The sequence below is a fragment of the Pseudonaja textilis genome, chromosome 1, assembly GCF_049901715.1.
Source record: "Pseudonaja textilis isolate UNSWEBS1 chromosome 1, rPseTex1.2, whole genome shotgun sequence".
NCBI lineage: Eukaryota > Metazoa > Chordata > Lepidosauria > Squamata > Elapidae > Pseudonaja > Pseudonaja textilis.
The window spans coordinates 15,396,682-15,419,559 of NC_141990.1; the positions used below are offsets into that span (position 1 = coordinate 15,396,682).

At 41.1% G+C, this 22,878-nt stretch overlaps 1 protein-coding gene across 1 annotated transcript in view; it reads left to right on the top strand.

Moving 5' to 3' along the window:
- Positions 1-22,878, top strand: part of CASTOR2 (cytosolic arginine sensor for mTORC1 subunit 2) — a 94,753-nt gene that overhangs the window by 48,580 nt on the left and 23,295 nt on the right. The window lies entirely within an intron of this gene.

The following is a 22,878-nucleotide window of genomic DNA, read 5'->3' on the forward strand; positions in this document are numbered from 1 at the left end:
AGGATTTACTATAAGGCAACCCTGTTTTCCATAAATGGGTACCAAGATGATAAGGGTGTGGCAAATAGAAGAGCCAATCCATCATAGAATTATAGAACATTCTCTGCCACCTTTCTAGACAAATCGCAGTATTTATAGTACGTTACCAAAGTTTGGGCACCATTGATCACACTGAATTCCCAGTTTGGCTCTGCTTTGGTCAAGAAGACAACTGAGCCAGACAGTATCAGGGCAGTTAAAATAATATTGAGACAATAAAGTTAAAGTCCTCATAAAACTTCATCAGCATCAGAGAACAATCAATAAGATAACCAGAAGGGTAAATGAAAAGAGCAGAGTCATTGTTCAAGCAATTTAAAAGCTGTGGAGAATAAACAGGCTGAGCGTCTTGTGTGTGCTCACTCGGGAACAAATCCCATCACCTCTGGTGGAGATTAAGCTGAGAAAAGATTGCAGTCTAAAATGGCACCTAAAAATCAGTGTTGTGTATCTGCTTGTAGCGACATGGTGGTCATTGTCAAATTCAAGAGTTTATAACAAGGCAACCTCCAAAATATTCTCCCAAGGAAAAGCCTAGGTAGGTAGGTAGGTAGGTAGATACATGAGTGGGCTGCTGGGGGTTCGCAGGGGTTCGGAGATCCTCTAGCTAAGATTCTGTGCAGTTCGGAGAACCCCCAAATCCCACTCCTGGCTGATCCCGCCTGCCTCTCCCCTCCCAGGAGTCCCCACATGGCCCGTTTTGGATGCAGGTAATTGTAGGGTGCGTGCAGCGGTTCAGGAAGGGTGAAAAATGAGCGTCCCGGAAGTTCAGGAAGGCTGGAAATGGGCCCATTTCCGGCTTCCAGAGAGCCTCCAGAGCCCCGGGGAGGCCGTTTTCACCCTCCCAGAGACTCGAGGAAAGCCTCCGGAGCCTGGGGAGGTTAAAAACGCCCCCACCATGGTGCAGCAGGCCAGTTAGGCCACGCCTACTATGGCCATGGCTACCCAGAAACTGGGCAGAGAACCCGTTGCTAAACTTTTAGAAGCCCACCCTTGGATGGGTGGGTGGGTGGGAGGGTGGATGGATGGACAGACAGACAGACAACTGGAGAGAAGGGGAGGGAGGAGGCAAAATGAATGAATAAAAATGGGTACGTTTATTTTTAAAAGAAAAAGAAATACAAGTAATCTTCAACTTACAGTTGTAAAGTGAACTGAGATGAGTGAATAGCCAAGCACCCAAAATGTAGTCATGTGACTGCAGGGGGAGTGGCTGTCAGAACTTTGGAACTGGGTCATAAATACCCCTGGGGAGGTCTGTCATAACTTCAAATGGTTGCTAAACAACCGATCCTAATTCCAGGACTACCTGTATGGCTAGATCTTGCACTGTATTATAATGCCCACTTTTTTGTGGTGTGTATGTCTGTATGCCTTCTCTGCTGTTTATTTAGATGACCTAACATGCTAATTTAAAAACCACATCATAAAAACAGGCCTTACAAACATGGACATCTGAAGCAACAATGTCTAATAGAACAGTGCAATTAATTTGATGTATGATTGCAATGTTATGCATGGTTATTTGAGAGTAAACAATGTGAAACTCAGCAGAGCACTATTGATTCATCTTCTCAGAAAAACAAACATTATAAGTTGACTGACATGCAACCCTAAACTTTTAATTAGAAATGTATTATTATTTTTGATGTTATCGTTATTGATTAATTTAATGTAGCTTGGAATCATTTGCCATCCTATATGGATCCAGACAGCTGAACTCCCTTTTTATGACCCCATAATCTCTTAATTCAGGGTAGAGTTGGGACAGCTGGATGGAGCTGAGCATTTATTAGCTGGCTCCCCTTCCAGATGCCACGTAGGGTTCTGGGATAATTCAGAGTAGCCAACTCACTGCAGGACAAGAATTATGCTAATATTGAAGAAAATGATGGAATAGAATGATTTAAAAAGGATGCAATAGGAGGGACAAAATGAAATGTGAATGACACAAATTAAAATATATTTTTAATTATTTTAAATACTTAAATTGAATCATTGAAATGTCCTGCAGCAAATTGTCCCAAAGTGAGTTGGCCACAATGAGTTGTCCCATGGTGAGCTAGTTGGCCGCAGGGAGTTGGCTGCACCAAGTTGTCTCATTTCTATGTGCGGAGTTTGCAGCATCTTTTTTTCTTTGCGCCCTAGGAGTGGGACATCTGCCCCTACCCAGGATTGTACTCTTAACCTTCCAAATGGGAGGTGAGCGTATTCACCACTAGGCCACCATACCATTTTAGGATATTACGAATAAACAAATACAAATAATCCTACACAAAATGTTGCAAGGTGAACTCTAGTGGTGAAAAATTCCATCAGAGAAAAGAAAAGATCCATGGTTGGGTGCACTCACACCAAAAAACTGCTTGACTCTTTTCCCATTCTCTTCTTTTAGTTAACTTTGAAATACTCACTCCAGTCTCCTTCGCTTGCCACAGCAAAGAGAGCTTGTCAATTTCCTGGGAAATGATTTATTGCTCCTGTTCTAGAAAAACCTTTGGAAGTTCATTCTGATAATTGCCCAGTCCTCTGATGTCAGAGGCCACTAGAAAAAGTTTGGGGGAATCGATTCTGAAGGAGTGATAAGCTTATTTATTGAAGACAACACTTTTCAATCTTATTGGTTTTGAGACCTAGCAAAAAAATTACGCTTTTGTTGATGAAATCTTAATTTAGTAATAACGTGGTTTTTTATTTTTAAATCACCAACACTGAAATAGCCACTCCTTGAAAGCAGATGTTTTCTACATCTGATTTGTGTTAAAATCTCAAGCATGGTTCTGGGCCAATTAAATGTGCTCCAATTTGCATTGCTTCCCATGAGCATCTGGAGGAAACCTATTCCTTCTGCTAAATCTCTTTCTAAGTCAAAAACCTGCATGTCCTTTCGTGGTTGGTTTTCACAGATACCAAATCTGCTCACGGGGCAATGTCAAGTTCTATGCCAGAATATACAGTTGTTTTATTGAACGAGGCTGCCCTTTGTCCTTTGACTAGTGTGTAGGGGCAAGATGGAATGGCCAAGGGCAGGACAAAAAGCTAAATTATATTATAACTACTGGATTAAATGAAGTACATTTAAAAGCTTTCTGTTTAATGCACTTCTGTCACAAGTGCGATTGAGCAAGCAATGTTCTGGGGAGTGTAATTAAAGACTTTGGGAGCACACACCTGTCTATTATTATAGTTGGCCGCACAGTCAGCCAGATGTTTAGACTGAATTTGACATTTTTATCCACCTACTGAGTCTTTCCCAAGGTTATTCGATGGTGTTAAAAGGTATCGTCCCAAGATGTAAGCTGTTCCAATTAAAGCAGCTTGTGGTCTAGTGTTTGGGGATTAGATCGGGGTGGGATTCAAAATTTTTAACAACTGGGTCTGTGGACATGCCTAAATGGGCATCGCCATGTGACTGGGTGGGCGTGGCTTTTTTGCAGCACCCCCCCTTTTTTTTGCTTCCTGGGCCTAAGGGAAGCCTCCTGGGGGGGGCGTTTTTGCTCCCAAAAGGCTTCCCTGGGGCACAGGAAGGCACCCCGACCCCGCGTACCCCTTTTTGCCCCCATAGCTGACACTGGGCCTCAGGGAAGCCTCCTGGGCAAAGCAGTAAGACAGAAAGGGGGATTCCGGCACAGCTGATCATCGGAACAGCTGATCATCCGGGGGGAGAAATAACTTAAGGACTGACTGGGCGGGGGAGAATCTCAGTCAGCGATGTCAGGCATGCGCGTGATGTCACGCATGCACAATAAGTACGGACTGGGCGGGAAGGGCAGGCGGAGAGGGGAGAGGCCAGCCAGGGGCACGATTTGCTGGTTCTCTGAACTGCGCAGAATAACCAATCCAAACCGGTAGAATCCCACCCCTGGATTCGATGGATTTAAAACATATAAAAAGAGACAAACAATGTCATGAGGATAAAGAACAAAGATTAAGTTGCAATTAAATAAGGGATCATGGAGATCAATTTTTGAAATATATTAATGAATATACTTACAAAATTTGGCCATGCTCATAGGCAATAAGTAGTGCATCATTGTTCCACTGCAGCCAACATCTTGACTTTTCTTTTAACTACATCCCTTGGGTACCCCTGTCAATAGTTCAAGAAAAAAAAAATTAAATTTTAAACTAAGGTTATCTGCCTAACATATGACCACAATTGAGCCCAAAATTTATGTTGCTAAGTGAGACATGTTGAGTTGAGTTTTGCCCCATTTTACGACCTTTCTTGCCACAGTTGTTAAGTGAATCACTGCAGTTGTTAAATTAGTAACATGACTATTCAGTGAGTCTGGTTTACCTATTGACTTGTCAGACACGTGTCAGGCAGTCACAGAAAGGGATCACGGGACCTCAAGACACTGCAACCGTCATAAATATAAGTCATTTGTCAAGTATCCAAATGTAAATCACATGACTGGGGATGATGCAATGATCGTAAATGTGAAATATGTCCATACACCACTTTTTTCAGTGCCATTGTAAATTCAAATGGTCACTAAGTGAACTGTTGTAAGTCGAAGCCTGCTATATAGCCACAGGCATGGGTGTAGCCAATGGGTAGAATTCAACTTATAGCCATAATGGAGCCTAACGATTACAATTGTAAATTGTGAAGGCCGAAAAGCAGATCATCCATTTGACAGACTTGATTTTATGACTTTTGTGTGTGTTTAGTAGTCATTAAGTGAATCCATGGTCATTAAGTGAACCTATCGTTCACTTTGGAAGGTTTTTGCTGAAAACCGGAAGTAAACCTGCCAGCAAATACCTCATAAATTGTGGTAACGGGATCATGGGATGTTCCAAAAGTCTGTAAATGTATGCCGGTTGCCAAGCACCTGAAATGCAGTCACATGACGGGGGGGGGGGAAATACTATCAGAACTTGGGACTGGATTGGGGAGGGGAGGCGTTATAACTTCGATTGTAAGGCAAGGACTATCTATACCTGACTGTCTATATTCTGGTTGCCAACGTCATCTACACTAGGCTTCCTCGTGGCCTTAGCTGTGCGTGTTCTACTAGGACTGCCACATAGCCAGTCGGTCTTCATCTAGGGTATGTTTTAAGATAGGAACATGCCCTTCAAATGAAATCAGACCAGCAAGTCCCTAATAGCAGACAAGTTAGATACCGTGGTGGGCACGGTGTTTCAAAATAAAACATTTTCAACTCTCAGGTTGACATTGTACTGTGTGAAGAGAAAAGGTGTATGAATCAGAGACGCTGGATTTAGGAAAGGGGAAGTTCAAGTCCTCAATTAAACAAGATTGTATTGTACAAGATTGCCCATAATGTGTGTGTTTTCCAGTTCCCTAGAAGATCTGCACAAAGCAACACCAGAGTGGTCCCCTGGATAGCTGAATTGGACATCTAGTTATGAGACCATTGCCGCAACCCCGTAGTAGTTTTGTATATAATTACACGGACGGTGTGAATACCAGTGTTGGGATTCAAATTTTTTTACTACCAGTTCTGTGGGCGTGGCTTGGTGAGAATGGCAGGGGAAGGATACTCTAAAATCTCCAGTCAGAGGTGGGATTTGCTGGGTCTCCGAACTACTCAAAATTTCCGCTACCGGTTCTCCAGAACTGATTGGAATACTGCCTCTGGTGAATACCGCCTCTGGTGTATACATCTACTTCTCTTCTGTCATGGTCTCATCATGTGCTAAATAAATAAATAACTGCTCTGTGACAGTAATAAAATATCCTTAGTTTACTATGGCTGCATTAGAAAGCAATAAAGATGGACTGTGTTCCAAGTTGTACAAACTTGGATGCAGAAAACAAAAAAATATATATAATCCATGGCTGCTGAAAATTTTTTAGCAATTTCTCATAGGATCTTTTTCTATCTTTTTTCTCAGTTTTTCATAAAATTGACACCTATATCAGAAATAGAGCTGACCTCCCAGCTATCCCCAAAGATATAAAAGTCAGGCTTAGTCACGGTGCTGTAATTGGCAGAACTAGGCTGTGAAGTTGGTGTAACAAGCAATCATCCACCCTGGGGTGATGTGGGAATTTGCTGTGTTCAAATTGACCCACTAAATCTGGACTGCAAACTCCAGATTTAATATCAAATGAGGGGAAAAAGGGGGCACCTAAACCTCCTTTGCTGTTATCTGGTGGTCATCATGAAGAGCCAAGGTAGCGCATTGGTTAGAATTTGGTATTGCAGGCCAATTCTGCTGACTGCCGGGATTTCGATCCTGACCAGCTCAAGGTGAACTCAGCCTTCCATCCTTCCCAGGTTGGTAAAATGAGGACACAGATTGTTGGGGGAAATGTGCTGCCTCTGTAAACTGCTTAAGAGAGGGCTGTAAAGCACTGTGAAGCGGTATATAAATCCAAGTACTATTGCTATTGGTGTATCTAGATTGTTTGCCATTTGCCAAAGTGTTCAGCAAATGAGTATGTCCTTTGAATGGATTATTCAATCCAAATAAGACAGGGAAACTATTATCGGAACAGAATGTTCAGAGTGAAGATTTGCAAATAAATTCATACATTTCCAGAGGGGAGAAATGAGGAGTTGGCATGATTGACTCCATCTTTTTCATGTTCTTCTATTAATGTTTTGATAATGACATTTGAAGACGCTGTTTTTTTTTCTTCATTATCATATAGTCCAGGGTAGTCTGATTAATTTTATGTTAATCTTTCTTGGTTGGGTAAGAACATTCTTGTGCATAATTTTGCACAAAAGACGGGAATATCTTTAAGCTGCCAACTTCTAGCTACATGAGTAATAATTTTATTTGGACCCTTTGAACTAATTTTACTTTATTACCCTACTATTTTATTGTTTGTTTCTGAACTCAGATTGTAATAAAATCTAACCTAATCCATCCATCCATCCATGTATGACTAAGAAGACCCACTGAAATTGCATATAAATGCTAGTAGTCAGTGTGGACTAATATTTAAATCCCAGAAGCTTCAGATGCTTATATTTGAATTGACTTTTCAATCAGAAATACAAGGATTAGAATTTTTTTTTTTAAAAAAAGCAAAGATTAGCAACTGAACACACATTTTATATCGTTTGGGGGTTAAAATTCTTAGCATCTTCTGACATAACTACAGTGATCATGTTATTGGAATAAAATAAAGGACAACTCCCAAAAATGGGGCAAAACTGAAAGAAGCTCATAAGAATTTGGGGGGGGGGGTGAGAATTATGTTTATAACTCTGCTTTACAAAGGAAAATTCAAGAGGAAAATCAGGTAAATAATCTAAAGGACAGCTTTCTGAAATAAAAGCTTGTCCTTTATCTTTCATAGACAATAGTCACTAAATGTAGCACTGAAAGACTTTGAAGGAAATATTAGAGAATTGCTCCTTTCACAGCCTTAGTGTCCTTCAGATATATAGACTTCAGTTCCCAGATTTCTAACATGGCCTTTACTAAGATTTTTGAGAATTGAGGTCTCCCAATGGTTGTATTCTTATGTATCAGACAGATTTAGACAGGAAGAGCCGGTTTTAAACCCCTCTTCAGTCTTAGCTAAATATTCCTCTCTTTTTTTTTTCAGTTTAACTATTTCACTAGGCTTCTGTATGCTTAAAAATGCTGTTTTTCTGGAATTTAGGGGTCTAAGGTAGTTTAGGGTGGGAGCTTAAGCAATCTTGCTCGGTGTGAAAAATTGCTCAGCTTCATCAAGAACTAGTTGTCCCAAAGGTGCTTTTCAAAAGGCCACTGGACTTTCTTTGTTGTAGTGGTTTTCTTGAAGACATTTTGCTTCTGTTCCAATAAGTTTCTTCAGTTCTGAACTGAAGAAGTTCCTTAGATAAGAAGAGAAACTTCTTCAAGGGGGAAAAAAAAGAGAAAGTTCCAGTTGCCTTTTGAAAAACACTTTTGGGACAACCATGAGCTGGATGACTGAGAATCTCCATAAACTTCAGAACTACTTGGAAAAGAACAGGATTATACAGCAAATCAAGAAGTTGAATGGTTTTCCCAGAAGGCAATCGGATACCACTTCAATATTATTACCAAGATAATGATTGGAAGATAGCCATACGGTCATCAGAGGTTTTTTATTTTTTTATTTTTTATTTGGTTTGTCAATCACTTACAAGATAATAGGTATAAGTATAAACATAGTTATGAATACGTGAAATGGACACATATAAGAAAAATAAAAGAAACAATAGGACAGGGACGGTAGGCACATTGGTGTGCTTATGCACGCCCCCTACAGACCTCTTAGGAAAGGGGTGAGGTCAATAGTAGTAGAAAGTCTAAGGTTAAAGTTTTTAGGTTTTGGGGAAGAAACCACAGAGTCAGGGAGAGTATTCCAGACATTGACCACTCTGTTGCTGAAGTTGTATTTCCTGCAATCAAGTTTGGTGCGGCTAACCTTGAGTTTATATCTATTGTGTGCTTTTGTGTTGTTGTGGTTGAAGCTGAACTATTCATTGACAGGTAGGACATTGCAATGTATGATTTTATATACTATTCGTAGATCGGACAGATCTCATTTCGTCTTAAACAGGGGTGTCAAACTGGCGGCCCACGGGTCAGATGCATAATGCGCAGGCCATGCCCACCTCAGCTCCACAAAGGAAACATCGCAAAAACGTCATGTGACAGCAAGGTGTCACTGCGAGTTAGACACCAGTGCTCTTAAATGATTACATGGTGCAGACCTGTTTCTTACAGCTGTTTCTTTTAATATTCTCTAAAAGCAACTGCTGAAAATTAGTGGCAGAATGTTGTATGGACAGCTTAAAGCTAAAGGAAAATCTTAAAGGAACACAGTTTCTAAAACCGGAATAAAGGGGTAAAAAAATCTAAAAAACAGTAGAAGAAACCCCGTTAATATCTTTGATTCACCCCCACCGATTTGGGGGTATTGCTTCACCTCCCATAACTCTTCATCTGCCAAACAAAACATGACATATAACTCCCAGCCTTCCGGAAATGGTCCAAACAGAATTTAGAAGAAACTGCCCTTTTAAATACAAAATGCACCCCCGTCTGCTTCAGTTCCGGGCCCTGTAGATGTCTCTCAGTATGGGGACAGATGCCAGGAGGCTGCCTAAATATGTTTTAGGAGGCTCAAGAGCAAATGTCCTGTTTGTAAGATAGGTACCAAAACTGGAGAAGGAAAACATCTCCAAATTAAGCTTTCTATTTTGGGTCTGGATAATTCCTTTTTCTAGGCTAAAGCTGAGCGAGGCTAGAGGAGAGGGTGGGGGAAATGTACTTGTGTGTATATCTGTGCATGCACACATACAGCTCAAGTATTTGCTCACCTAGTCAGAATGTTTATATTGGACTACCTGTGGTTCCTTAATTAATGTACCTCAAGGAACTAACTGGCTATTTTGAAAAGCTCTTGGGGAGCAAAGAGAGGGGAGTGGGGTTTTGGGGGGGGGCAGCAGAACCAAAACCTTGCCATGCTTTAAGTCAACCAAACAAAATGTTCCTAACTCTACGGTTAGTTACATAATAAACTTTTATATAATCAAGAGGCCACCAAAAATACACTTTGGTTTAACTTTTAATTCAGGGAAGCGTGCTCCTCTTTTTAGAGAAAGAAATGAATATCTGTTTTTCAGTTTGAAGGATTAATAAACATGTCTTACAGAAGTGGATTTGCATACTCCTGGGTTGCTAAACATAGAGCTCAGGTTATGGATTCCTCCCACAGCATCTTTAAGGCTAAGGAAGTGCAGACAATCCTCAACTTACAACCACAATTGTGTCCAAAAAGTCTGTTGATAAGCGAGACATTTGTTAAGTGAGTTTTGCCCCCATTTTATGATCTTAACACTGTTATTACCAATAGCAGTAACACTTAGACTTATATACTGCTTTATAGTGCTTTACAGCCCTCTCTAAGCGGTTTACAGAGTCAGCCTATTGCCCCCAACACTCTGGGTCCTCGTTTTACCCACCTCGGAAGGTTGGAAGGCCGAGTCAACCTTGAGCCTGGTGAGATTCAATCTGCCAAATTGCAGGCAACCGGCTGTCAACAGAAGTAGCTTGCAGTACTGCACTGTAACCACTGTGCCACCGAGGCTCTTATTAAGTGAATCGCTGCAGTTGTTAAGTTAATAACATGGTTGTTAAGTGAATGTGGCTTCCCCACTGACTTTGCTTATCAGAAGGTCACAGATGGTGATTACATGACCCCAGAACACCACAAATGTCATAAATATGGACCAGTTGCCAAGCAACCAAATTTTGATCACGTGACCCTGGAGATGATGCAGTGGTGTGAAAACTGGTCATTAGTCACTTTTTTCAATGCTGTTGTAACTTCGGTCACTAAACAAATGGTTATAAATCGAGGAGCATCTGTGTAGCCTTTGTGTCCAAATCCATGCAACTCTGAAGTCCAAGCCAGGTGTGGACAATGTAAGGACCTAGGATAGGAGTGTCAAAACTGGCAGCCCATGGGCCGGGTGCATCACATGCCAGCCACACCCACCCCAGCTCCGCGAAGGCAAAAACATCGCAATATGTCACGTGACATCAACGTGACACAGCAAGTTTGACATCTGTGACCTAGGATCACCACATTTTATCTGTGTGACTTAGATGGGCCTAGAAGCGTTTTTTGTAAAGTAAGACAACAATACAATCACTTTGCTTTATTGTATACCAGCTTTCCTTAAGAAAAGCGAAGGGAACTAGTGGCTAAGAACGGTTGCTGGAATTGAGTATGACTAGTTTAATGAAAAGAAGAACTAGGGGTAATATAATAGCAGTCTTCCAATATCTAAGGAGCTGTCAGAAAGAAGACGGAGTCAAGCTATTCTACAAAGCACTTGATGGCAGGACAAGAAGCAATGGATGGAAACTAATCCAGAAGAGAACCAACCTAGAACTAAGGAGAAGTTTGACAGTTAATCAGTGGAATGGCTTTCATCCAGAAATTGTGGGTGCTCCAACTGGAGGTTTTAAAGAAGAGATTGGACAACCATTTGTCTGAAATCATATAGACTTTCCTGCCTGAGCAGAGGGTTGGACTAGAAGACCTCCAAGGTCCCTTCCAACTCTGTTATTGTGTAATATTGCACTTTGTGGGATAATCTTTAAAAAATTAAGTCAGATCCTTCAGGGCTCCAGTGATTCCAATCTTCTCTGCATGGCTCAATATCCCCAGGATTAAATATCTCTGACCTAAAGGAACAAAGAGAGCTTTCGTTGCTCTCCCCCTCTCCAGATTGACAACAACCCGCCTCAGTCTAACTTTTACTGTTTACCCATAGCTCTCTGGGCATTCTTATCAGATTAGTAGAGCTTGAAAGCAGCTTGCATCTGTGCTTGGAAAAAAAAAACCTGCCACTTGGCTGGCAGCTGGGCTGCCTCTTGGCTTCTGCATTAGGGTGTCATATAAACACATTCTTGATCAGAGGAAGTAGTGCCAGCCAAAGGTGAGTTATCTTTCCAGGTCTAATTATAGCAACACAGGAACCTGCTGAACAAGTTTGGATTGTATTATGTGGTTACCTCAGCCTCACTATCTTGGGCATCCTGTCTTGGGACATGCATATAAGAGGGGATAAGGAATTGCTCACACCCAGAGTGAGATCTCCTTTGACCTCAAGGGCACAGCAGAACCAACCATGGAAACCTCAAATCTGGTTTGTGCACTTTAGTCCTCCTCTAAGTGAAGTCAGAACCCAACATGAATGGATATGCATCATTTTGCATCAGACCGGATCTGGGTGTTTTAAACACACCCTGCCTTGTATAATGGGCCCTCAAGAAGGATTTAGACAGAAGGAAAGGGTCAGAGAAGGGTCACGAGAAAGATTGGGGAATTGTCACAGCTCTCATGAAGAAGGATGGAAGATGATCAATATGTTCCACCTTACTGAAAGAACTGGCACTTCTCCAGTACCAAAAAAGGATGTCATGCAGAAGTTCAAGAACTTTTCTTCATCGTTCAGAATGAAGGACATTAAATAATGGATTTAATTAACAGGAAACCAGGTTCTGGTGGATAGTTTAAAAACAGCCATTCAACTTAGAGAATTCTCATTGTCACATATGGGTAGTCCTCGACTTGCAACCAGTTGCTTAACAAATGTTACGTTACATTGGACCTCCCCAAAAGATATGTAAGACCTGGTTTCAAAGTTCTGACTGCCACCCGCTCTTTGCAGTCACATGACCGCATTTCTGACAGTTGACAACCAATCCACAGTTACAGCCATTTGCAGTGTCCCACAATCACATGACGGCAGTTTATAACATTTTCGCCAGTGAGTTGGCTTAATGACTCTGGGTTCACTTTACAACCATAATAACTTATGATCGCAATGGGCAGGCTCCAAAATGGTTGTAGGTTGAGAATTATCTATCGATAACATTTTTCAATGAACTGGTCAGTGTCAGGATTCTGGCAGTGACCCTAATTAAATCATGAGCTTCTAGCCAAGTTTCAAAAACTCCAGAGGATTTATTAGGAGCTAACATGTCAATATGACCTGTGTGTAGCCGATTCTGAGACACATAATTCACTGTCACCATTGACCCTGGTTTTCCTCCATCCCTCTGGGTGTATCATAATTCATATTCTCGAATAAAACACATCCATAGCCAAGAGTCATCAATCATGTTCTCCAATTAGAGATTTGCAGAAACTCCAGTCGCTTAGTTATAATCTTTCCAAGATATGAAAGGAATGCACTTTTGATTCCAAACTGCTGCACTGCTCTTTCAAACTCCTTGCCCCTCTTTTCTGTTGGCAACTATAAAACAGGTATAGAAATGTTTTATAAGTTGACAGTCAGCACACACAAACACATCTAGTACAAACCTACATCATGTTTTCCAAATGTTGTTCATTGTTTTTTCTCACCAGAATTCTACCCAACATCATCTCAAGTAAGTTTAATAAAGTTCCCTGTAGTTCGTTAGCAGACTAATAAACCATTTTGCTTTAAATATTTTAACGTCTTTCCCCCCAAAATTCATTCTATTAGCATCGTTCCAAGGAGCGATGGTTTTCACCATCTAATGAATTCCTTACATTCCGACACAATCTAGATCAGGGTGTCAAACTCAAGGCCCGTGGGCCATATCCGGCCCACAGGGTGAACCTGCGGTGCTTCTGCCAGTGAAAACGGAGCTTGGGAAGGCCATGCGCGGACCTCCCATAGCTCTGTTTTCGCTGGCAGAGGGTTGCAGGAGGCCATCACAGCTGACAATGGAGCCCGGATTTCCCCAGCCCCGCCCAGGCCACCACAAGTGCCCCTGACACAATTGACATTGAACTAGCCATGCCCCCTGGCACCAGATCCCACCACAAGGTGAAAAACAACCCCGTTGCCCTCAATAAAATCAAGTTTGATACCTCTGATCTAGATGATACCAGCTCAACATTTGGACATATATATTAGCCTTTTCATTCATAATTTAAGTCTACATTTTCACTTCCATGCACGTATTCCTGCTTTTTATTCCACAAGTCAAGGTTACCATCTGTGATCATACACATTTCTTGATAATGGCAAAGGATCCGTTGTTGTGTATTTTGGCTAGTTATGCCCCAAGCACAGCCAAATCAAGTTTTATCCTAAGGATGCTCATGCTATCCTCGGCAGGCCACTATCTCTAATCTGGAGACTACCTTGCAAGCCAACAGTCTGGTATCTATATATACCCAACTGTAAGTATATGTAGTCAATAGACACACATTGAAGATCCAGAAGGTTCAAAAAGAAAAATGTCAAAGTTAATCAGTCCAAGAAGTTCATTAGATGAACCACCAGGCCTTCACCTAATGTACAAATAATTATTTAAGTCCTGCCAAGTCAGGTTCAACAAAGCTCTTCAAAAGCAACAGTAATTTCAACATAGATGATTATTTCCAGAGATTGAGAACTTTTATTTACAAATTAGACTTCTGTCCCTTTCAGCTCTTTAACTATCTACTGGCAATACCATCACTTGATGGACCTATAGGTGGTCCTGAGGAATTCGGGAGAGAATCTAAGGCCATAGACTCCACTTCTTTAATTAAAACTGGTCTTCACTCTTACAATCATTGCAGCATCTCCACAATCACGAGATCAGATTTCAAGTGCTTGGCAACTAGCATATATTTACGACCGTTGCAGCATCCGGGGATCCCATGCAGGGGTGGAATTCAAAAATCCCAGAAACCGGTTCTCTGCCCAGTTGCTGAGTGGGCGTGGCCGACCAGAACTTCCGGGAGGGCCATTTTTCGCCCTCCTAAAGGTCCAGAGGCTTCCCCCGGGCCTCTGGGAGGGTGAAAATGGCCTCCGCCAGGCTCTAGAAGCCCACCAAAAGCCAGAAAGAGGCCCATTTCTGGACTTCCAGTACTTCTGGGAGGGGCGTTTTTTGCCCTCCCAATGGGCTGGAGGCCTCCCCTGGGACTCTGTGGGGACGAAAACTGCCTCCCCTGGGCTCTGGAGACACTCGAGAAGCTGGAAACAGGCCATTTCCAGACTTTCGGAAGAGCCATTTTTCCCCCTCCCAGAGCCTCTGCACGGACCCTACACTTACCTGCTTCAGGTGGAAACTCCTGGGAGCGGAGGGGCTGGGTGGGCAGGGCCTGCCAGTCAGTTGAAATACCAGTTCGGCAAACCAGATGAAAACTTAACAACCGGTTCACCCGAACCAGTCCGAACCGATAGAATTCCCACCCCTGGTCCCATGATCACCATTCGTGACCTTCCCAGCCAGCTTTGAACAAGTAATGTCAACAGGCAAAGCTGGATTCGCTTAATGGCCATGTGGTTTTCAGAATAACCATGGCAAAAAAAGCCATAAAATTAGGCAGGGCTCTCTTAACAACCGCCTTGCTAAGCAACCAAATTTCTGGTCTCAACTGGGATCGTAAGTCGAGGACTACCTGTATATTTAAGAGCAGAAAAAGATGTGGGTACAGACATCACAGAAATCTATATTTGTGTCTTTGTATGCGTAGAGAACACAAGTGAAGGAGTGGGCTTCCTTTCACTGAAGCTTTAAGGAGAGTCTGGATGCCCAGTCTGTCTGAGAAGTTTCCTGCAGAGAGCAGGGAGTTGAAATCAATACTCCACACAGCTCTTTCCAGCTTGAAGATTTTAGGATTCCAAGTACATCTTGCAGTAAAGTTGAAACTCGATTTCTATAAATTATTGCATCATTGGTTTTTTTTAACACCAAATAGATTAAACTTGATGCATCGTCTACATCAGGATCATTGTTGGACACTCTTTTTTAAGAACTGTGATAAAATTTAAAAGCTTTTAGCCATTAACAGCATATTAAACTGAAAGGATTACAGAGTGTATTATTTCCAGTGGACCTGTAAAAGTATTGGGAAATTGTTTAGAAGGAAGTGCTACATAATTGAGATTACCATTTCATTAACAGCAGTTAAAATGCAAAATGGATGTATTGGAAAGAATGGATCCTTCCCTAACTGGTTCCACAGGATCTAATTATGAGCTTAAAATTTGCCTATTATGTCCAGGCTTGTGAAGATTAGTTTATTAAGAAATGAATAAATTTCAATCAGAACAGAACTGGAAGGGACCTTAGAGTTCTTCTAGTCCAACCCACTGCTCAAGCAGGAGACCCTATACCATTTCAGATAGGCGGCTGTCCAGTCTTTTCTTTAAAAACCTCCAGGGACGAAGCACCTAACAACTTCTGAAGGCAAGCTATTCCACTGGTTAATTGCCTCACTCCTTAGTTCTACGTTGCTTCTTTCCTTGATTAGTTTCCATCCATTGTTTCTTGTCTTCCCTTTTGATGCTTTGGAAAATAAGTTCTTTGTGGCAGCCCCTCAAATACTGGAATACTGTTATCATGTCAGCCCTAATCCTCCTTTTCTCTAGACTGGCCATACCCAAATCCTGCAACTGTTATTCATATGTTTTAGTCTCCAGGCCCTTAATCATCTTAATTGCTCTTCTTTGCACTTTTTCCAAAGTCTCAGCATCTTTTTTTGTAATATGGTGGCCAAAACTGGATGCAGTATTACAGGTGTGGTCTTACTAAGGTTTTATAAGTAGGGTTTCTATGTAAGTAAGTAAGGATTTATTTCAGTAGGATTATATTTTATTTCTTTCCTCTGTTTAAGTGACAAAGACATGAGAGAGAGCGGGAGAGAATGGTTTACAATTATTTTATACCTATAAAAATATAATTCATAGTTTTGTGGAGGATTCTGATGCAGCGCTAGGTGATTTCAGTCTAGGTTGGAAACACAAGTTTAAGTCCTTTATAATCTAGAGCAGGGGTCTTCAAACTTGACAGATTTAAGCCTTGTGGACTTCAACTCTCAGAATTCCTCGTCCAGGCATGTTAGTTCAGGAATTCTGGGAGTTGAAGTCCACAAGGCTTAAACTTGCCAAGTTTGAAGACCCTTGATCTAGAGAAATTCAAAGGAGGTGGGGAAAATTTATGGAGAAGTGATTTATTATGGACTAGGGACCTTGAGAAGAGCCAGTTTGATGTAGTGGTTAAGGCATCAGTTTAGAAAGTCTGAGATTTCTCATCCTACTTTGGGCATAAAGCCAGCTGGGTGACCTTGGGCCAGTCACTTAGCTTTAGAAAGAAGACCATGTGAATCACTTCTTAAGAACCTTGCCAAAAAAACTGCAGGGACTTGTCCAGGCAGTCTCTGAGAATTGGACATGATTGAATGGAATTTTTTTAAAAAAATAGATTTTGGAGTCTTAAGGATGAGAGCAACATGTATTTTAATACCAGCTGCAGGAGGACAATTACAGGAGAGAATCTCCATGGACAACTACGGGAGAGGGGAATACGTCCATCTCCTGCTTGTGAGCATCCCAGAGGCATCTAGTTGGTCTCAGCAAGAATCATAATGGGTGACTGAGGCGAGTCTTGGCTGGATTCAGCAGGATTTCTGAGTTTTTATGTGCAGAATAAAATGGAACATAAAAAAACTGTGCCAAAAGTTTAAAATTAGTTCTGGTCTTCACATTTGGAAAGAGAAGAAAAAGCAATTATTGCAAAAACCTACATGGCAGGGAGACGTTTCCTTTCTCCAAATGTTAGAACCAAGGCCCATCCAATGAAGCTGTTTGGAAGGAGATTTAAAACCGACCAAAGAGAGGACTTCTTCCCGGTTTAGGTCCGTTTGGACCGTCCAGGGGCAAAGATATCGGCTGCAATCTCAGACCTCTGAGATTGCATGCCGTATCGTCGCGATGCCAGCTCCGCCCTTCCGAGAGGACTTCTTCCCATGTGTCTAATTAATGTGTTGAATTGTGGGGTCCTTGCTGCTCTGTGAGCTTGGGAGCGGGGCGGTTGCAGATATTTCATCACCAAATGGTGATGTTTCCTAGTTTGGTAATGAAACATCTGCAAGATAAACGCCAAGCTCAGAGAGCAGCAAGGACCCCACAATTCAACTTAGAGCAACAAACATTCTCCTCTATTGGTAATCCGTTGAATTGTTTAGCAGAAAACGTGGTAGTAGTTGAACGGCTTTAAAAGAAAAGTGCATACATTCACCAATGGCAGGCCTATTGAGACCTTGCTTCCTAGCTTGTTGGCATGCTTGCAAATACCTGTTGAGAGAGAATAACAGTGGGAGCAGGCTGTGTCCTTCTCACCCTGGTTATGATTGTGAAAGTTGGGCCTTAAATAAGTAAGACAGGAAGAAAATTGACTCATTTGAGCTATGGTGCTGGAGGAGGCTTCTGCGTATTCCTTGGACAGCAAAGGTGACTAACAAGCAAGTATTGAAGCGCATAACACCAGGCATGTCACTGGAAGACAAAAACACAAAACTGCGTCTCATTTTTTTTGGCCATGTCTTGTGGGGGGATTCACTGGAGAAAGCAATTATGTTTGGATGAGTTAGGCAGTAAAAGGAAACCAGGCCGACAAAGATCACAGATACCATCAAAGCTGACACCAGCCAGAACATAGAACAACTCAAAGAAGTAAGTACAAGATCGGAAGATGTGGAGACACCTGGCCCATTGAATCACCAAGAGTCAGACGCAACTGAAGAGATAACATCATCTTTGTGTGCACTCCAAAAATATCTAGTTGGCTATTTAAATAAAGGATGTGTTAGACCAGGATGAAGGCTTTGGATTTCTTATCCCTAAAAATATGCAAAACTGAACCTGATAAAGAATACATATCAGAATCTGCTTCTTTTCAATCTACTGGCCTCCAGGATTACAACTTCCACTATCCCTGTTAAGGATTCAGGTAGTATGATCATAACCGCCACGCCCCCAAAATGAAGCTACAATAAAATTGTTAGCCTTTTGGCTTCCAAAGAGACCCGAAATAGTCGAACACAGCAATATTTCAGATGCTGGTTGTTTCTTCATAATCTCCAGCTGGCGAGCTCTTTATTCCAATACTGTTGACATATGTTGCTTATCCATGAGATAAAACAGAGGCACAGTATAAAGGTCCTAATTTTAACTTTAGGCGCTGCTGCATTCCTCCTGACACATCCGCACTTGGCACTTTTCACAACCAAACAGTTGGTGCCAAAGCACAACTGTGTAGGCAGACACTGTTTATTTCATTCAGACTGAGGCAATGAGGCTGCGTCACTTTTTGGTTTGTCTTGGCAGACAATTTGGATTACGTTGCAAAGATTTAGGCCATCAGCTACCAGTCTCAGATGTGAGGACAATCTGGCTGCAACATCTGTCACACCATTGATCATCAGAGTTGATCTGACTGCCTAGGCAGGTGTCTCCTCCCTCCCCACTCCCATATGTGAGTTCAACAATACATTGAGATTTTCTGTAACTGTGTTTTCAGTGGAAGAGAACAACCATCTCAGATAAAGAGTTTACTACTTTTTGGTCAAGAGTATATCTAGCCACAAGAATTCTCCTGGCTTATGTCAATGTGAATTGGGCAAGCATTGAACCTATGCACATTTTTAGTTTCTGTAATTTTGAGGTCAACTTAACTATTCTTATAGAAAAAGTAGGGCAACGTTAAAAAGCAAGGCCATAAAGAACATACTGTGATATCTTCTCATTTTTAGGACACAGGGATCCTAAACTTTTTGTCTATTTTACAGAATAGATAAAAAATTCATATCATGCACCCATTCCTTAAAATCAAAAGACTAAGTTTGTTGCAGTTGCATAAAATATATGCTCTTGCCATGCCCCAGTTTTGATAGAACCAACATTATTCATAAGATGTCAAATTCATGTTTTAGAAATATAGTTCAACAATACAATGAGATTGCTACTATAGTGTATGTCTTCTTAAAATGGCCACTGATATAGACTGTAATTTGAAACCAAAACAAAGCTAAAGCTAGACAAGACCAAATCATATCAATTAAAGAACCTTCAATTTTCTTAACAGTACAGTATCTTTTGAGGTGCCTCCCCTAATTTCCACTTTTAATGAGAGACCCAATTTGGTATATAGCCTTCTTGTAGTATAGGAGGCATTGGGGATCACCATTAATGAATTGGTGGAACCCGCTGATCACTGAATTATATATAAGACCCTCTCCACACATTAGAAGATATATCTTTGCATATTCAAAGACAAATGTGATGCCTTTCTAGAGTGCTTTAATTGGAGTAAGATTACTGTTGAAACAGTAGCTGCTATGAGCTAATACACAATGCAATTCCTTACCCAATTCATACATACCTAAACTTGTTTATCTAATCTATGTGTTAGTTTCCTCATTTGCCAAAGCAGCTGTAACTGATGTAAAACAAAAATAAACATTTAAAATGGAAGAAAAGGTATCTATATTACGATATATATGTTTGAGTATTTCGACACATACACACAAACACATCCTACATCAAGAAAAAGCAGTGCCTTGTAACTCACTGAGCAGTGCCAAATCATCCTACCCTAGAATCTTCTGGAAGAGCTAAGTGTTCAAAGGGTCTAGGACAACTCACCATAGACAACTCTCCACAATCACTTTGCTGTGGCCAACTTGCTGTGAGAAATTTTCTTAATACAATAATAAATTAATACAATAATAAATGTATTAATCATTTCATTCGGTTACTTTTATTGGTGATGGTGTTTTTGTCAAAATGATTGTAGCTTTTACATTTCTGGATTGACTTTATTTTATTCTTACTGGCCACGGTTCCGTTGAAATTAATTAAACTTTTGTATCTGTTGAACTATCCTGTGACAAGTTGACTATGGCAAGTAGACTGTATTGAGTTGTTCCATTTTGATCTTCAAAGCAGTTTTTTTATTTTCAATGATTTTATTAAAGTTTGCAAATACAAAGATAAACTAATGCAAAATAAAAAATAAAAAGCAGAACGAAATAAGAAAAAAAAACAGAAAAGAGAAAATATTACCTACCCACCTCCCAACAAATATAAACAATCTGACTAGTTTGCACATAGTCCTTGATTTATGACCACAATTGGAATTGTAAATTCTGTCATAAGTTGTTGCAGTTAAGTCAGACCCAATTTTACAACAATTTTTACAGTAGTGTTTTTCGGCAGAAATCAGCAAAACTTGAAAATCACAATCATGTGACTTGTAGGAAGCTGCAGCTGGCTGTAAACATGAGCCAATTGCCAAGCGTCCAAATTGCAATTATGTGGATGTGGGGGTTGATATGATGGACATAAGTGCAAACACAAGTTTTCCAAGGCTGTTGTAACATCAGATTGCCATCAAGCTAGCAGTCATAAGTTGAGGACAACCCGTAAAAACCTTCCCTAGTACTTTTTTTTTTTTAATCTCTTCTTCCCATATCTCATGCCTTATCAACAGTCAAATTACAAAAGAAAACAGATCATTCTAATCAGCAAAAATCCATTAAGAACTTAATATTATAGGTCTCTCAAGGTTACCCTGAGATAAGTTGGGCAGCCAATAAATTTGATAAATAAAGAAATAAACTATCAGAAATACTAAATTTTTATTTTAATTAAAAAGTTCAATTTTATATTCAAGCTTTTCCTCTAAGAAATCAAGCAGAAGACATCTCTCCTGACTTATAAACAAATCTGGAGAATCTGTATCGAGCTAAATATGGGTGATCCTTGTCTTCTCCTTAATCTGAGGAGGAATTCTGAGGAGCTGTGCCCTTCACCAGTTCCTATTTCGGCCACAGCAAAAAAGCAGTGTTTCACTCAGTCATCCATGCTCCTCCTGAAGCCCTGTCTTCACAGTTTTTTCTAAATGACAACAGGGTCAGGACCTTAAGGATTTGGGAGGAATGATTATCCATAGGTTCAGGACAGCAGCAAAGAAGACCTGACTTTGGGATCCCGCAAGGGCCCTTTGTTTTGCTGAAAATACCTAGAACGGGTATCAAACTAAAGGCCCGCAGGTCGGATATAGTCTGTGGTGTGCTTAAATCTGCCCCCAGGGCTGGCCCAGACATATCAAAGGACTGGTCTGCAGCGCCTCTGCTGACCAAAACAAGCTGCATGGAGGCCTCGTGAGACCCCTGTGCAGCCCGTTTTCAGCCTCCAGCAACACTCTGTCAGTCAAAAACAGGCTGCACAGAGGTCCTTTGTGGCCCGTTTTTGGCTGGGAGATGCTGCAAGAAGCCATGGAGGCCAAAAATAAGGTGCAGGGGCGGGGCGTGCAGCCCCCTGCACCCCGTTTTGGCTGGCAAAGTACTGCAGGAAGCTGTCCAGCCTAAAAACAGGGTGCAGGGAGCCTCGTGGGGGACCTCCGTGCAACCCTTTTTGGGCCAGGAGAGCACTGCTGGAGGCGTCTGTCCCATCTCTTGTGTATTATACTCGGTTAAGCGTTACAGTCAGTGTAGGATGTATATTTTGTGTATATTCGTAGATATTGTACTGTCAAATTGCAAATAGAGACGTGGCTACTCTGTTTTTCTTATCTTCATTTTTAAGTGCTTTGATTTTATTGTATTGCGAACAGTTGCTGGGGTGCATCCACAGTTTCGTTGTACTTGTACAATGACAATAAAGTTCTTCTAATTCTAATTCCCCGCCCCCCCGCCCCCACTGGCCCACGGAGAGTAACTACAATGCTGATCTGGCCCTCAAAGTTTGACACTCCTGACCTAGAACATGGTGATTCAACTTAGTTAGATCTTGCCAGTTGGACAGAAACAATTGGAGAGAGGCAGTCTAATAAATGAGAAGGTTCTAATGCTAATTCTAATCATAGATGAGAAGAAGAGGATAACCAGTGACGATAGAGGTCCCATTGGAAAACCCAAAGGGCCAGCTTAAGGACAGATCATCCTGGAGAAAATCTTATCTATGATTACTAAGAGTCAAGAACAATTTGATGACATATAATGAATCAATTAAAAGTCTCCTAAGCCCCAAGCTCTTTCCTTTCCAACTATTGTTTCTTTCATTATTGTTTCTCTTTTACCTTGATGAAAACAGAAGGTTGGATTTTGAATAGCTCAGCCGAAGCTTAAAGCAATTTAATTAGTAAGAGTCTTCCCCCCCTGTTCTTCTAAATGAAAGAATCTTAAGGTACAATATGGCATTTATCGACTTTCTGTTACTATTAGAACTCAAAAGTCTATTAACCAGAGCTTGATGCAAAAAGACCTCCACTTCTGCAGGACCCACACCCCATCCACAGTGACTTATAGGGTTTTCTAGAATCATGCAACCACGATACTATGTAAGAATAATAATAATATTTTTATTACTTCAAGGAGGGTTGGGAAATCCAAAAAGAGGGCAAATGTTGCTAGTGTGCAAACAGCTCTAGAATTAAGTAATCCTTTGCCCAGGAATTTTCCAATTGAATGGATCCTACCACACAGAGAGTTTCACTTCCTGTTCCTCCAAGCTGTTATTTCATCTCAGCAATGCAAATAGTCCTCAATTAACAATGAATTAAGCCTGGGAACTCCATTCCTAAGCAATACGCCATAAAGTGAAA